General features: G+C 44.2%; 8 non-coding genes across 8 annotated transcripts; all 8 read right to left on the reverse strand.

The window, feature by feature from the left end:
• Positions 1-2062: 2062 nt before the first annotated feature.
• Positions 2063-2135, reverse strand: trnaa-agc (transfer RNA alanine (anticodon AGC)). The gene has a single exon. It is a non-coding gene; the product is annotated as a tRNA-Ala (tRNA).
• Positions 2136-4277: 2142 nt separating this feature from the next.
• On the reverse strand, positions 4278-4350 carry trnaa-agc (transfer RNA alanine (anticodon AGC)). The gene has a single exon. It is a non-coding gene; the product is annotated as a tRNA-Ala (tRNA).
• Positions 4351-4647: 297 nt separating this feature from the next.
• On the reverse strand, positions 4648-4720 carry trnaa-agc (transfer RNA alanine (anticodon AGC)). Its single transcript has one exon. It is a non-coding gene; the product is annotated as a tRNA-Ala (tRNA).
• A 356-nt stretch (positions 4721-5076) lies between these two features.
• LOC148067715 (U1 spliceosomal RNA) lies at positions 5077-5241 on the reverse strand. Its single transcript, XR_015713274.1, has one exon. It is a non-coding gene; the product is annotated as a U1 spliceosomal RNA (small nuclear RNA).
• A 416-nt stretch (positions 5242-5657) lies between these two features.
• trnaa-agc (transfer RNA alanine (anticodon AGC)) lies at positions 5658-5730 on the reverse strand. The gene has a single exon. It is a non-coding gene; the product is annotated as a tRNA-Ala (tRNA).
• A 4040-nt stretch (positions 5731-9770) lies between these two features.
• On the reverse strand, positions 9771-9843 carry trnaa-agc (transfer RNA alanine (anticodon AGC)). Its single transcript has one exon. It is a non-coding gene; the product is annotated as a tRNA-Ala (tRNA).
• A 337-nt stretch (positions 9844-10180) lies between these two features.
• On the reverse strand, positions 10181-10267 carry trnay-gua (transfer RNA tyrosine (anticodon GUA)). Its single transcript is given in 2 exon segments — positions 10181-10216; positions 10231-10267. It is a non-coding gene; the product is annotated as a tRNA-Tyr (tRNA).
• A 240-nt stretch (positions 10268-10507) lies between these two features.
• On the reverse strand, positions 10508-10672 carry LOC148067719 (U1 spliceosomal RNA). The gene has a single exon (XR_015713278.1). It is a non-coding gene; the product is annotated as a U1 spliceosomal RNA (small nuclear RNA).
• Between the last annotated feature and the right edge of the window lie 4025 nt (positions 10673-14697).

Genomic DNA, 14697 nt, shown 5'->3' on the forward strand with positions numbered 1-14697 from the left:
AGTCCAAGTGTAAAACGAAATCTGTATGAGCGGCATAAGAGTTTTCTCAACTGTGCCTCAACAAATATTTCTAGATTTGTGTTCACTATTTACTGACAGCAAACATTAAAAGAAAAAAAGCTTTATGTGTTCAAAATAAATCTTGTTTTTTAAAACATAAATGGAAGTTTCTACATATAATTTAGTTTAAAACAGTATATTAAACAAAAGATGTACAATATATATTTTTGGAACTTTCATTATTTAACTTTCATGAACTGTGTCCTTGACACCTGGAAAAACTGAAAGAGAGAGTTCACCAAAAATGTAAATGTACCTCATGTTCTTGTGGACTGAAGGTTGAAATTCAGAGTAATCTTGTCTTGTTGGAGTAGCAAGTACATTTCTTTTTGGACACCAGGAAACATCAAAATACATTCATACTGCTCGACTTCTTTATTGAAGCCCCAACATGATACGTTGTAATGAATGAATAATCCTATATAGGATTGTTTGTAGAACGAGCTAAGAGGATCATGGACAGCACTACACATGGACTGGAGCAACCAGGAAAAACTCGAACCAGTTAAGTCTGTGACCACACCAAGGCTCAGCGCTGGAGAACCTGAAAGGAGAAAATAGTGAAATAGTGTCAAGAACACACACCCAGTCACTGAAATCAAGCTCAGAAGCCCCAGGCTTACCTTCTCTTGGAAGCTTCTCTCTTGGAAGCATCAATGATATTCTTGATATAATATTTTATAGCTTCTCTCCTGAAGAGCTCCAGACGAGGTCTGAATGCATCTTTGCCTGGAGCCTTCGCTGTTAAAATGTTTCGCATCAGTGTCCACTCCACCGCCTGGACCTCCTCCTCAGACCACCTTCTTCTTGCTGCTGGCAATCCTGATCATCAGGATCATCATCCTGAAGAGGGCAAGAAAGAAATGGAAAATGTGAAAGATATGATCCAGTGGTTCATATTCAGGGATGCACAGTCTGTTTCATAACAAATGTGATAAAATGTTGTAAATGTTGTTAAGTACTCTCTGTAGTGCCATCAATGACATTCAAACCACACATCCGGAAGAAGGTTTTGTAAGGAAATGACAACTTTACTGTAATCAATCATCTAGATTTAACACACATTTCAAATAGTCACTTGATTCAATGATAATCTTTCATATTTAATTCATATTAAATAATCATTGTCTTGCATTGCATCCATTTACTTCAGGTTCACAGGCCCAGGTCAGAGAAGTCTTTCACACACTGAGAAAGATTAAACAATCCCAGATTCCCAGCAAGTCTGTGGGAACCTGTTTGAGAACTGACACAACAGGCCAGCAAGTCGCTGGGAACAGACTCTCTCTAGAAGACAACAACCTTTGGTGAATTTCCACGACGACCACGTGCGGCGGCCATCTTAGAATCTTTTCTTAAACTCATCCATGTGTCTGTCCTTCATTTTCCAACACCACGTACGAGACTCGCTTCAACGGAACACAAAATCCTCAGAGACTCGAGGTGTGGTCGGACGGAGGTTTGAAGGGTTTGGTTGTGACGCCTCATACATGTTTATTGTTGTTGTTAAAACACTGGTAGCTTTTTATCCACACAGTTGTCATATACTGCTGCTCTTTAGCTTCTGTCGACGCCATTGATCAACACGTTAAAGTGTTTAGTGTCTCCCTCGCTGGTTCTGCTCGGCTGCGATCAGTGCCGCTCTTAAGTGAGACTACATGATGGCCCGAAAACATAAAATTGCGTAAAATGTTTTGCTTGATAGTATTTGTAAAGGATATTCGTTTGGTCCTCTTTTTGTTATTAGTTTCTTTGAAGCAAGGACATGTGCTTCACTCTCAGAGCTCTTGGCTGCAGCCATTCTGCTGTGCAGACGCTGTGTTGTGCAGCAGTGAAACGGGTGCTTCTGCTGGAACACGCCGGATATTGTTTGGGCTATTCACTGGTATCGTGGTATATGAAAAATGTATATCATAACGAAAATAAACTTTTTTTTCGGTATGAACCAGTATTTATCGCCCACGCCTAACACCCGGAAAACTTCGTCAGTCAGCGGGAAAACTGGAGGATGCGGGCATCGATCCCGCTACCTCTCGCATGCTAAGCGAGCGCTCTACCATCTGAGCTAATCCCCCTGTTGGCCATAATGGAACCTGCAGTTTTATTTTGTTCTGAATCTTAATGGAGCAGATCTCAACAACAATGGCTGCTTGCAAGGATAAGGCAGTGATTTTCTACCTTTTTTGAGCCACGGCACATTTTTTACATTTACAAAATCCTGGGGCACACCACCAACCAAAATGACACTCTAACACAGGAATGTTTGTAGAACAAGCTAAGAGGATGGTTGACAGCACTACACATGGACCAGGAAAAACTGGAACTAGTTCAATGACATTTAAACCACACATCCTGAATTAGGTTTCCATTCTTGCTGGGGATTTTAACCAGGCCAATATGAAAAACTGTGCTTCCTAAATTCCATCAACCTGTGGATTTTGCTACTAGAGGAAAAAAACACACTGGACTTGGTCTACACCTCACCACACCTCAGCTCCTCAGACCATCTCTCTGTTATGCTAATTCCAGCCCCTGCTCACCAGAGAAAACCCTGCTGCGAAGAAGGTGAGAGTGTGAAGAAGGTGAGAGTGCGGCCAGAGGGATCTATGTCTGCACTGCAGGAGTGTTTTGAATGCACTGAATGGGAGATGTTCAGAGAGGCTGCAACAGACGATCAACACACAGATGTGGAGGCGCATGTTCCTTCAGTGACCGGTTACATCCAGTGGTGCATTGAAGAGGTCACAATAACAAATATATAATAGTCACACGGGCCCACCAGAAACCATGGATGACTAAAGAGGTGCGCACAGGTCTGAGGGAATGAAATACTGCCTTCGATTCAGGTGATGCTGAGGCTCTCAGATCAGCGAGGGCCGATCTGAACAGGGTCATCAGGAAAGCAAAACAGGCTCACAGTTGGAAGATCCCAGGTCTCTTCCATGACCCCAGCAACACCCAGACCATGTGGCAGGGCATCAAGACCACCACTGATTACAAAGCCACACCTGCATCTGCATCAGAGCCAAAATAACCCAGTTTTAAATGTATCTCTTATCGGCCGTCAGATTATCAAAAAGGCAGATGACAATATGCCTCAAAATGCTGAATATCGGTGCCGATAATGACTGTATCATGTTTTTTTTCCATTTTTCCATTCGCAGAGAAAGGTAAAAGCACGACCCCTTCAAAGTATGGCTGCCAATATGCTTGCAGTCAAAATAGAACACATTTATTGAACATATTTTGCATAATAACTGCAGTTTACCATCATTACCATCTACGGTATTTACAGGAAGGATTTATTAGTCAATATTAAATCACACAAACTTCAGTGCAGGGTAACGAAAAGTCCAAACACTGGTCGCTCATTCTGCCTTTTCTTACTGCACATTTTTGCACAGTTGCTCTTGTTACTCATATTTAAGTTCTTCTCCTGTCATACACATACATATATTGTAATTTAAACAATTTCGAATTGTGGGATTTTACAAGGTAATAAATTCACTCACTCAAACACGCCGGCAGCATAGGTCTCAATTCAACAGACCAACACTCGAGGTTCATTCATTAATCTGAGCTGCCATCATCATATTAGATTATTGTTCCCTATTCTGTGTATTGTCTCGAGGTGTGTCGGACGGAGGTTTGAAGAGTTTGGTTGTGACGTCTGATACATGTTTATTGTTGTTGTTAAAACACTGGTAGCTTTTTATCCACACAGTTGTCATATACTGCTGCTCTTTAGCTTCTGTCGACGCCATTGATCAACACGTTAAAGTGTTTAGTGCCTCCCTCGCTGGTTCTGCTCGGCTGCGATCAGCGCCGCTCTTAAGTGAGACTGCATGACGGCCCGAAAATGAAATGAACATAGAATTGCATTGAATTTTTGCTTGATAGTATTTACAAAGGATATTCGTTTGGTCCTCTTTTTGTTATTAGTTTCTCTGAAGCAACAACATGTGCTTCACTCTCAGAGCTCTCGGCTGCAGCCATTCTAGGCTGAAAACTTTGCTATTAAAACGCTGTGTTGTTGGTGTGCAGCAGTGAAACGGGTGCTTCTGCTGAAACACTTTCCCGCCGGATATTGTTTGGGCTATTTACTGGTATATGAAAAATGTATATCAGAACGAAAATATAGACATTTGTTTCTGTATGAACCAGTATATACCAACCATGCCTAACACCTAGAGAACTGTGTCAGTCGGCATGAAAACTGGAGGATGCGGGCATCGATCCCGCTACCTCTCGCATGCTAAGCGAGCGCTCTACCATCTGAGCTAATCCCCCTGGTGGCTACAAAGGAACAGTACTTAATGACAATAACCTACAACAGCTTGAAAGGTTCGCCCACAATTCATAACTTGTTTTAATCGATTTATCACTTAAAGAAAAGTTTCCATTCCATTTTATAACATGGAACCTGCAGTTTTATTTTGTTCTGAATCTCATTAATGGAGCTGATCTCAACAACAATGGCTGCTTGCAAGGATAAGGTTCTGATGTCGATGATGTTGATATCCATATTTTAATTAGAGAGTAGCAGGATTTAACTCCATTTTTAACAGTTAAAAATAAAAGTATTTTTGGAGGATGCGGGCATCGATCCCGCTACCTCTCGCATGCTAAGCGAGCGCTCTACCATCTGAGCTAATCCCCCCGACGTGGCCAGAGCTACCAACTGCACTTTATAAACACTGTAGGGAGCAGCTGAAGAGCGTTTTGAGTGGATCGTTATTTGTAGGTTTTTAACTCCAGAACAGCCAAGTGTGACTGATAAGAAGGTTAATGATACAACACTTGATATGTGTTAGGCTCATATAATCCCATTACAAAAAAGGTATTTTGAGCGGAATAAACAAAAATTCCTTCGATCCGGATTTGAACAAAAGCAAAACAGGAAGTAGTTTAGTGGAAAAGCATCCATTATTATTGTTAACTTCATGTCTGTCACTATGGATCAGAACTCGTTACGATCAGGATCGTGTTAATGATAATTTATCATTGACAATAAATCAGGGGAGAGCGCGAACGCAGTCCCCCACTACCAGAAATTATGCAGTCGAGATTCCCACATTTGGGGAATTCGCAGGGGTCAGCACAACCTAAAGTGCAATGGCTGAGCCTCGCCCTGGGTGAACCACCTTCTTGATCATGGTATCTCCCCTGCCAGGTAAGTATGAGTTGTACACGCCTGCAATACTGTGTTGACTCGTGAGCACAGCACACACACTCGTGGGGAAGACATCATCACATGCTGGAATAGAATCAAGATGTGTTCCTGAACAAAGCTGTAGTCTATGGGAGAGAAAGGTAAAAACTAAAGATATTTAAACACTAAACGAAGAAGAATGTGAGAATTACCCAGAATGCATTGCTGTACTGTTTGATTTGATAAACCTTTAGTAAAGTCACTGATATGCGATGTTTCTATTGCAATAAACTGATTGTTTTTTATATGTTCTACATGAAAACACGTTTGTGATACTGTAGAGCAAACGCTACTTATTGTTAAAAAAGACAAACAAAAGGGAGAAAAAGGAACAAAGGACAAACTACTCCCCCACCAGGAAAACTGTGTCGGTGAGCGGGAAAACTGGAGGATGCGGGCATCGATCCCGCTACCTCTCGCATGCTAAGCGAGCGCTCTACCATCTGAGCTAATCCCCCGTTGTGGCCATGACTATGAACTGCACTCTATAAATACCCTACAGAGCAGCTCAGAGGGTTCACCGAGAATTGAAACCTTTCCTTACTTTAAGAAAGAATTCCATTTTATAACATGGAACCCGTGCTTTCATTGAAAAGGGAAAGTTTTTCATCGCTTTTTCTGGTGCGCAACGGGCGTCCTGTTGTTTAAACTGAATTTCCCCTCGCGGGACAAATAAAGGATTTCTGATTCTGATTCTGATGCTAGACGACGGGACCATGCTCGACAGATAAGAGAAAGTGTATTACAACTCTTAGAAGAAGCTGGTTTTTCTCCGGGATTTCTGATTCTGATTCTGATGCTAGACGACGGGACCATGCTCGACAGATAAGAGAAACTGTATTACAACTCTTAGAAGAAGCTGTTTTTTCTCCGGGCTCGGCAAGAAACTAATAAGGGATTCTAAAAAAAAAGAAAAAAAAAAGAAGAAACGTGACGAGTTCTTCTCCACGTGGAACCCTGATGTCAATGTGGGAGACGCTGCTCCATTTCAAACGTCTCCGATAAACGGCAAAACGCCTAAATTTAATGGGAAAACACCATGGGAGGTGTTCATCTGCTTGATGACTCTGCTGGGTGGAACATTGAACACAGAGCACTTCAGCTTGCAATGTGTCTGACGGAGGATGCTGCTTCATGTCTGCTGCTGCTGAGTCGTAAGGAAAGAGGCGACTACTGTGCCCTAGTGGGGGTGCAGAGGCAGTTTGGACACATGGACAGTCAGTCTTCCTGCTTTCAGAGTTTCATAACCGACGCAGACGACGTGGTGAACCAATCCCCATCCTTGCAAGTGACATTGAGTACATGTGCAAGCGCGCCTATGATGCCATGCCGCCAGCAGTTCAGATAGAGCTGGCAAGAGATCAGTTCCTGCAGGCTCTCAGTCCTAAAGAACTGCGGATCCACACGCTTCTCACTCGTCCTGCCACGCTGAATGAAGCTCTGGAATTGGCTGTGGGGAGAGAGATGCTAAGCAGATATTTTGATGAGACGAATGGGTCAACATCAGCGAGAATGCTGGCAGTGCCTGACAGAGGGACGGAGGATCGAGAATAGCAGCAGGAAGTGATCCAAGCAGCAGCTCTGCAGGCTGGAGGTTCTACTCTGCGTCCCCGCTGTCGGCTACAGAACTGCTGGGGGTGTGGGCAACCTGGACATCTGCTCAGACAATGCCCCAGGTTCGCTACACAGCAGGGAAACGGCCAAGGGCCTGTGTTAGTGGGGACACAGTAGCCCAGAGCACAACCACCCACACATCATCAACAAACCCCTCAAGCCAAGTCATTGCGGTGGGTTGGACCCAAGTTGGTGATTTTTGCCATATTCCAGTGACGGTAGAGGGAACATCCTGCACGGCTCTGGTGGACACCGGGTCTAACACAACGCTGGTGCGACCCGACATAGTCTCTGCAGGGGCTTCACTTGAGGCAACGACGCTGTGTCTGAGGACAGCGACTGGCAACTTGGCTCCAATGAAGGGAAAGTGTGTGTTCCAGTTTAAGGTGGGGGAACTGACTGTTCCTTTTACAGCCTGGGTGGCTGATATACAAGATGCCTGCATCCTCGGGAAAGAGAGGGAGCTTACACAGGCAGAGAGCACTGGACAATTCTCATGCAGGGCCCTGCAAGTTGTTGAAGCACTTGAGTGGAGAACAAGGCAGGAAGAAGATCCAGATTTACAGCCAGTGCTTCAGTGGTGCATGGTCAGTCAGAAGCCGGGACTATGGTCTAAGTTTGATTTGTTGCGGCTGAAAGATGGAGTTTTACAGCTGGCATGGAAAGACCCATCGAGGCGGGAGGAAAGGTGGCAAGTGGTAGTTCCAAAATCACTTAGAAAAGATGTGCTTGAGGCCTGCCATGGCGGCACAGGGTCAGGACATTTTGGCGTCTCCAAGACCCTCCGTCGCCTGCGCCAGAGCTACTACTGGGGTTTGCAAAGAAGGGATGTAGAGGACTTCTGTTGTGGCTGTGATGCCTGCTCCTCACACAAAGGGCCTCTAGACAGGTCACGTGCGCAGCTCCAGCAACAACCGGCACTGCTGATGCTGGGTCGAGAGCTGAGGACACCGGCAGAACTGGCATTCGGGGTGCCACCAGAAGCAACAGTTGCAGCACCCGGTCCTGACTACGCCCGGAAACTACAGGACCGCATGGAGGCGGCTCATATGTTTCCAAGGAACCGGTTGGAGAAGGCGGGAATACACCAAAAGAGAAACTATGATCTGACCACTAAAGGGAGACATTTCTGTTCTGACGAGCCAGGGTGGGTTTTCAGTCCAAGAAGAAAGAAAGGTCGGTGCCCCAAATTGTACAGCCACTGGATTGGTCCTTGCAGAGTCTTAGAGAGGGTGGGGGAGGTGGTTTATCGAGTGCAGTTACCCCCTAATGGCAGAAAGGTGGTCCTACACAGAGACAGAATGGCTCCATACTGGGGACAATTGCAGCCCTCCTTTCAGGGGGGATGTTCAGTGGCACTACCTGCTGCTGTGGATAGGGGGCCCCAGAGTGAGCCAACAGTTACCCAGAGCAGCTCGGACCCCCAGACTGTTGAGACTGTCGTAAGCTGCCTCCTCGCTTGAAAGACTTTATCGTTTCCTTGGGGTCGAGAAACAAACTGTTGGGGGGGCAGTGTAATGATCCTGATTTGTTCTGTTTATTAATGTTGCGGGCACTTTAAGAAGTTGAGTGTGTGCGCATGTGCAGGTGTTGTTGAGAGAGTTGCTTATAACGTGTGGTGTGGCGAATGAGTAGCGTGGGTTGTGGTCGAAACAATAACCCTTTCTGTAAGGTACTGCTAATAAAAGAAGCCATCTGTGCAAGACAATCGTCTGGTCATTGTGTGGAGGACCAAACATTACAGTATCTCTCAAATCAAACACTGCTGATACGCACTAACCGCTGTAGGTACAATTTCGGTCCCCCCTACAAAATCTGTTCCCCCACTTCCTACGTGATGACGTCACACGCTGCATATGTGAACGTCTCTTTATAATATTTTTTATGGGTTAAAGAAACGTCAACATTTACATGATACTTTTTACCACATAAAACATTTATATTGACAAAAATACCATCTTCTTCAACATAATCACTTTTCGTTCTTTCATTTCCTGGTCTGACGATCATGTGACTTCGACACCAACGGAAGTGTCCACACTACACGTGACGAAGCCGCCGATTGGCTGAAGCTGTTTTACTAATAATGACGCACAACTGGACAATGAAATACAAACATTCGAGTTCCGAACTAATTCGCTTTTCAAATAACAAAAATGTTAGAATATTCCTCTTTCTATAACTCATTCTACCGGTCTGTAGTTTATAAACACCTCAGTAATTATTTAGGTTTCATTTCAATTTTTTCCCCCGATTTTAAATCAATTATTAAATGTACATAGCGAATTATTTCGGAACCCGAATGTTTGTATTGCATTGTACACTTGTGCGTTATTATTAGCGTATGCAGCGTGTGACGTCATCACGTAGGAAGTGGGGGACGATATTGTACCTACACCGGAAATGATGCGGCAGCTTCTTCTTCTACTACTATTTAATGATGCCTGCAACCAGCTGTTTGAACACTAGCGACACCTGCTGGCAGCACGTTTTGCAAGTTTGGAAGGAGAAATAAAGAAAAAATATGAGAATCGAAATATTCGCGAGATATTTAAGCTGGTATCAGCACCGAAGACGTGTCATCCTCCTATTGCTGCTGAAAATGCACCTGTAAGTATATGAATATATACATATGGTGTAACTTCCGTTTACAACGTCATTAAGATGGAGCCGTTTAGGGTATATAGTGTCCATCGAACCATACTCAGTTTTGTGGGCGTTTTAGTGACAGTTTGCATGGGGCACTCAATTTAGCATACTCAGAATTGAGACGCACTTACGCACTAAAAATACTAACTTTGAGTACGCAAGTACTTTGTGTATTAGGCAGTAGCAGGATATATTTTTACGGAAAATACATCAGCCAGTAAAAAAAACATAAATTTGGAGGATGCGGGCATCGATCCCGCTACCTCTCGCATGCTAAGCGAGCGCTCTACCATCTGAGCTAATCCCCCTTGTGGTTCTATCTACGAACTGCACTTTATAAACACCGTAGCAGAGCAGTTGAAGAAAGTCTTAAATAGATCATTATTTGTAGGTGTTTAACTCCAGAGCTGCCATGTGTGACTTTCAAGTTAATGATACAACACACTTGATATTTGTTACGCTCATATTATCCCATTCAATTGAAGTTTGATCTAAATGCTGCCCAATAAGTAGATTTCATTGAGCTTCTATCATTACACTCAAAAACTATTGAAAAAAAATCAATAGGTTAAAAAAAAGCTCTGAATAAAACTTAACTTCCAAAAAAAGTCGATTGACTTTTGTCTGAGCGGAGTAAACAAAAATTCCTTCGAGCCGGATTTGAACCAGCGACCTAAGGATACCTGGCGTAACCACTACAGTCCTCCGCTCTACCAACTGAGCTATCGAAGGTGACGATGGACCAATGCACAAAATCAACGTTATAAATGGACAAGTGTCTTCATACGTTTGTCCTAGCTAACCAGCATGATTGACACGTGACAGAATAAAACAGGAAATAGTTTAGCAGAAAAGCAGACATTATTGTTAACTTAAATCACTACCTGTAGATCATTAAGTCACTATGGATCAGAAATCAATACAATCATGATCATGAAGATGTTGAGAGATAGTTTATCATTGACAATAAATCAGGGGAGAGCGCGAACGCAGTCCCCCACTACCAGAAATTATGCAGTCGAGATTCCCACATTTGAGGAATTCGCAGGGGTCAGCACAACCTAAAGTGCAATGGCTGAGCCTCGCCCTGGGTGAACCACCTTCTTGATCATGGTATCTCCCCTGCCAGGTAAGTATGAGTTGTTCACGCCTGCAATACTGTGGTGACTCGTGAGCACAGCACACACACTCGTGGAGAAGACATCATCACATGCTGGAATAGAATCAAGATGTGTTCCTGAACAAAGATTTAGTCCATAGGGGAGGAAAAGTAAAAAAATAAAGACGTTTAAAGACTAAACGAAGAAGAATGTGGGCATTACCCAGAATGCATTGCTGTGTCGTTAAAAGAAGCAGGACTAAACATTATCCACTTTTGCATTAAAATGGGACAAGATTGAAGAATTACTACATAAACACAACTGTGTGCTACTGCAGGACAAACATAATTAATGTTAAAACAAAGAGTAACTGTAGAAGAAGAAGAATGTAAGCAGCTCCCTCCCCCTCTGTGAGACAACGTCTAAACCGCCATGTGGTCACAAAAACATCACTACTGCCCACTGTTGGTGGGAAATGGAACTACAAGTAAAAAGCAACAGCAACCCATTGGATACAATAGGACAGGGTGACAGATGAACATGCGAACAATTTTTTCAAACTTGTGAGCTTGTGTTTGTTTTTAGATATAATTTCTACTGAACAGATTTGGATTATTGACACGACATCTATCTCAACAGTCTTTCAGCTGTGTTTCCAAGGTTCTACGTGTTCAAAGATTCAAGATTCAAAGTGTTTATTGTCATAGGTATTACGTACCATGAAATTCTTACTTTGTACCCCCAAAAAAAGTGCACAGTAAAAAATAAACATATATATCTATATATATACATACATATATAAATAACTATATATACATTTGAAAGAATAAAATCTAAAAACAGAGCAACAAAAGTAGAGGTAGTGCATGAGGTAGATGTGGTTTAACTTTTGAGGAGTCTGATGGCGGTTGGAAAGAAAGAGTTTTTCAGTCTCGTTGTTCTGCACTTCACACTCCTGTACCTGCGGCCTGAGGGCAGGAGCGTGAACAGTCCATGCTGGGGGTGTGTGGGATCTTTGTGGATGGAGGCAGCTCTACTGTGGACCCTGCGGTGGTATATGCTCTGCAGGGAGGGCAGAGAAGTTCTGGTGATCCTCTCAGCGGTCTTCACTACTCTCTGCAGGCGTTTGCGGTCTGTCACAGTGCTGCTGCCGTACCACACGGTGATGCAGGTGGTCAAGATGCTTTCAACGATGCAGCTGTAGAAGTTCTTGAGGATCTTTGTTGACATACAGAACTTTCTCAGCCTCCTCAGGAAATACAGCCGCTGTTGTGCCTTCTTGACCAGCTGTGTGGTATTAAGTGTCCAGGTAAGATCCTCGCTGATGTGGACGCCCAGGTATTTGAAGCTGCTCACCCTCTCTACTTCAAGCTCTCGGATATATAGTGGCTGATGAGGCTTCCTCTTCTTTCTCATGTCCACTATGATCTCCTTCGTCTTGTCGGTGTTGAGGGTGAGGTTGTTGTCCTCACACCACGCCACCAGACAGGCCACCTCCCTCCTGTAGGCCTCCTCCTCCCCGCCAGTGATGCATCAAATCACTGCTGTGTCATCTGCAAATTTAAGGATGATGTTGTCCTTGTGGGATGCGACACAGTCATGGGTGAACAGGGTGTAGAGGATGGGGCTGAGGACACATCCCTGTAGCACACTGGTGTTTATGGTGATGCTCAGTGAGGTCTTGTCTCCAATCCTGACCGACTGGGGTCGGCCTGTCAGGAAGTCCAAGAGCCAGTCACAGAGGGTTTGGTGCAGACCGAGTGCAGACAGTTTGTGGGGAATGACTGTGTTTAAGGCGGAGCTGTAGTCAATAAAGAGCATCCTTACATAGGAGTCTTTATTCTCCAGGTGGAGGAGGGGATAATGGAGGGCAGCAGCAATGGCATCTGAGGTGGATCTGTTGGACTGGTAGGCATACAGTAGGGGGTCCAGTGTGTCTGGTATGTTGCTCTGAATGATGGCCAGCACTACTCGCTCAAAACACTTCGCTATGATCGGAGTGAGTGCTACTGGTCTGTAGTTATTTTGTGGGTTTTCCTTGGGGAGGGGGATGATGGTTGTGGTCTTGAAGCAGGTCCGAACAATGCTCTGGCTGAGAGAAAGGTTGTAGATGGAGGTGAGAACCTCATCCAACTCGTTCGCACACGCTCTGATGGCCCTGCCAGGGATGTTGTCTGGTCCTGCTGCTTTACGGGGGTTGATTTTCCTCAGTGCCTTGTTGACCTGTTCTGGAGATATAGTTGGTGGGGGGGTTGAGGGGGTCCAGGTATAATTGTGTTGCCCCTCTGTTCTGTGGCCGGAGTCTTCAAAGCCGGTATAAAAGGTGTTGAGGTCATCCGCAAAACTGTCTATGGAGTTGATAGTGCTGGTGGTGGTCCTCTTATAATTAGTGATGTGCTGCAGGCCTTGCCACATCCGCCCGGAGTCTGCAGAGGAGTAGAAGCTGCTCCTTATACTGCCTCTTGGCTGTTGTAATGGCCTTCCTCAGTCCGTACTTGGCAGCTTTGTACTCCGCTGCCTGACCTGAAAGCAAGAGAGCGGGCACGTAGCATGTGGCGTACTTGACTGTTGATCCAGGGCTTCTGATTAGAGAACTTTGTGACCTTTATTGTGGGCACGATGTTCTCCACACAAGTGCTGATGTAGCAGGTCACATAGTCCGCATAGTCCTCAACACAGACAGAAGAGTCCTCCAGCGTAGCCGCATCCTTGAATATCTCCCAGTTAGTCCGTGTAAACCTCTCAAAACCCAACCCTAATGTCCCCGTCGTGAGAGGTGGAAACAGGTAAAGCTGGCTAATAGGGCAATGGTAAAACTAATGGGCCAATCACCCGTGAAGTGGATAAACCCATCCACAAAGCCACCTGGATATCACCTGACCACACCACCGAGAACCAAATAGACCACATACTGTATGTATAAGCAGGAAGTTCAGGCATTCTCTCCTGGATGTAGGAGTGAAGAGGGGGGCAGACGCCGGGACAGAACACCACCTACTGGCTGCAAAAATCCAACTCAAGCTAAAGCAACACTACTGCAACAACCCCTCTGACAGCAGAACAAAATTCAACCTACAGCTCTTCCAGGACATTGGAACAACTGAACTGTATCAAACCACCCTACAGAACAGGTTTCAAGCCCTGCAAGAACTCCAACAATCAGGGGAAGAGGACTGGAACAGCCTGAAAAACATATGGAAGGAAACATGCCTAGAAGTGGTGGGGAAGAAGACAACGAAACACAAACCCTGGCTGTCAACAGAAACACTGAAAAGAATAGAAGAGAGAAGGGCAAAAAAGGACACACTAAACAAATGCAAAACCCGAGCAAGAAAGGCAGCAGCCTACAAAGACTATGAGTTAGCAAACAAGAAGGTGAAGAAAAGTGCTAAATGTGACAAACAGAATTACATTGAGGCCTTGGCACAAGAACCACAGGAAGCAGCTGGAAAAAACAACCTCAAGGATCTCTACATGACCACCAAGAAACTGGCCGGAAAGTTCAGACAGACGAACACACAGATCCGTGATAAACAGGGACGACTCCTTACCACCAAGGAAGAACAACACCAAAGATGGACAGAGCATTTCAGGGAGCTGCTCAATAGACCATCCCCGGTCCAAGAGATAGAGATTCCACCAGCAGCACACATGCTTAACATCAACTGTGCCCCCCCAACAAGATCTGAGGTAAAGAAGGTGTAAGGAAATGACAAAACTATCATCCGTATAGTGCCACACAAAGATTACATATGGTGAGAAAGCAACAGAGGAAACACAGATTCATTTAATGAAAACAATTATACATTATGAGCATTTCTCTCAAATCAAAAAAAAAAAAGAAAAAAAAAAAAAGATAATAATAATAATAAATGATGCCTTCAAGAAAGAAAATAGTAAATAATCTATTTAGAAAATATAGAATCATATCAGTCTCTAAATTACCTTTGTTAAAGATAGATATAACTTAAATCTAAGTTGATCAAAAAATAAGAACTAGAGCAAGAGATTGATGGAAAATAAACAAGTTGAATTCTAAATTGAAAACATATGGACTTGCAA

The sequence above is a fragment of the Callionymus lyra genome, chromosome 13 (genome assembly GCF_982586985.1).
Source record: "Callionymus lyra chromosome 13, fCalLyr1.hap1.1, whole genome shotgun sequence".
Classification (NCBI taxonomy): Eukaryota; Metazoa; Chordata; class Actinopteri; order Syngnathiformes; family Callionymidae; genus Callionymus; species Callionymus lyra.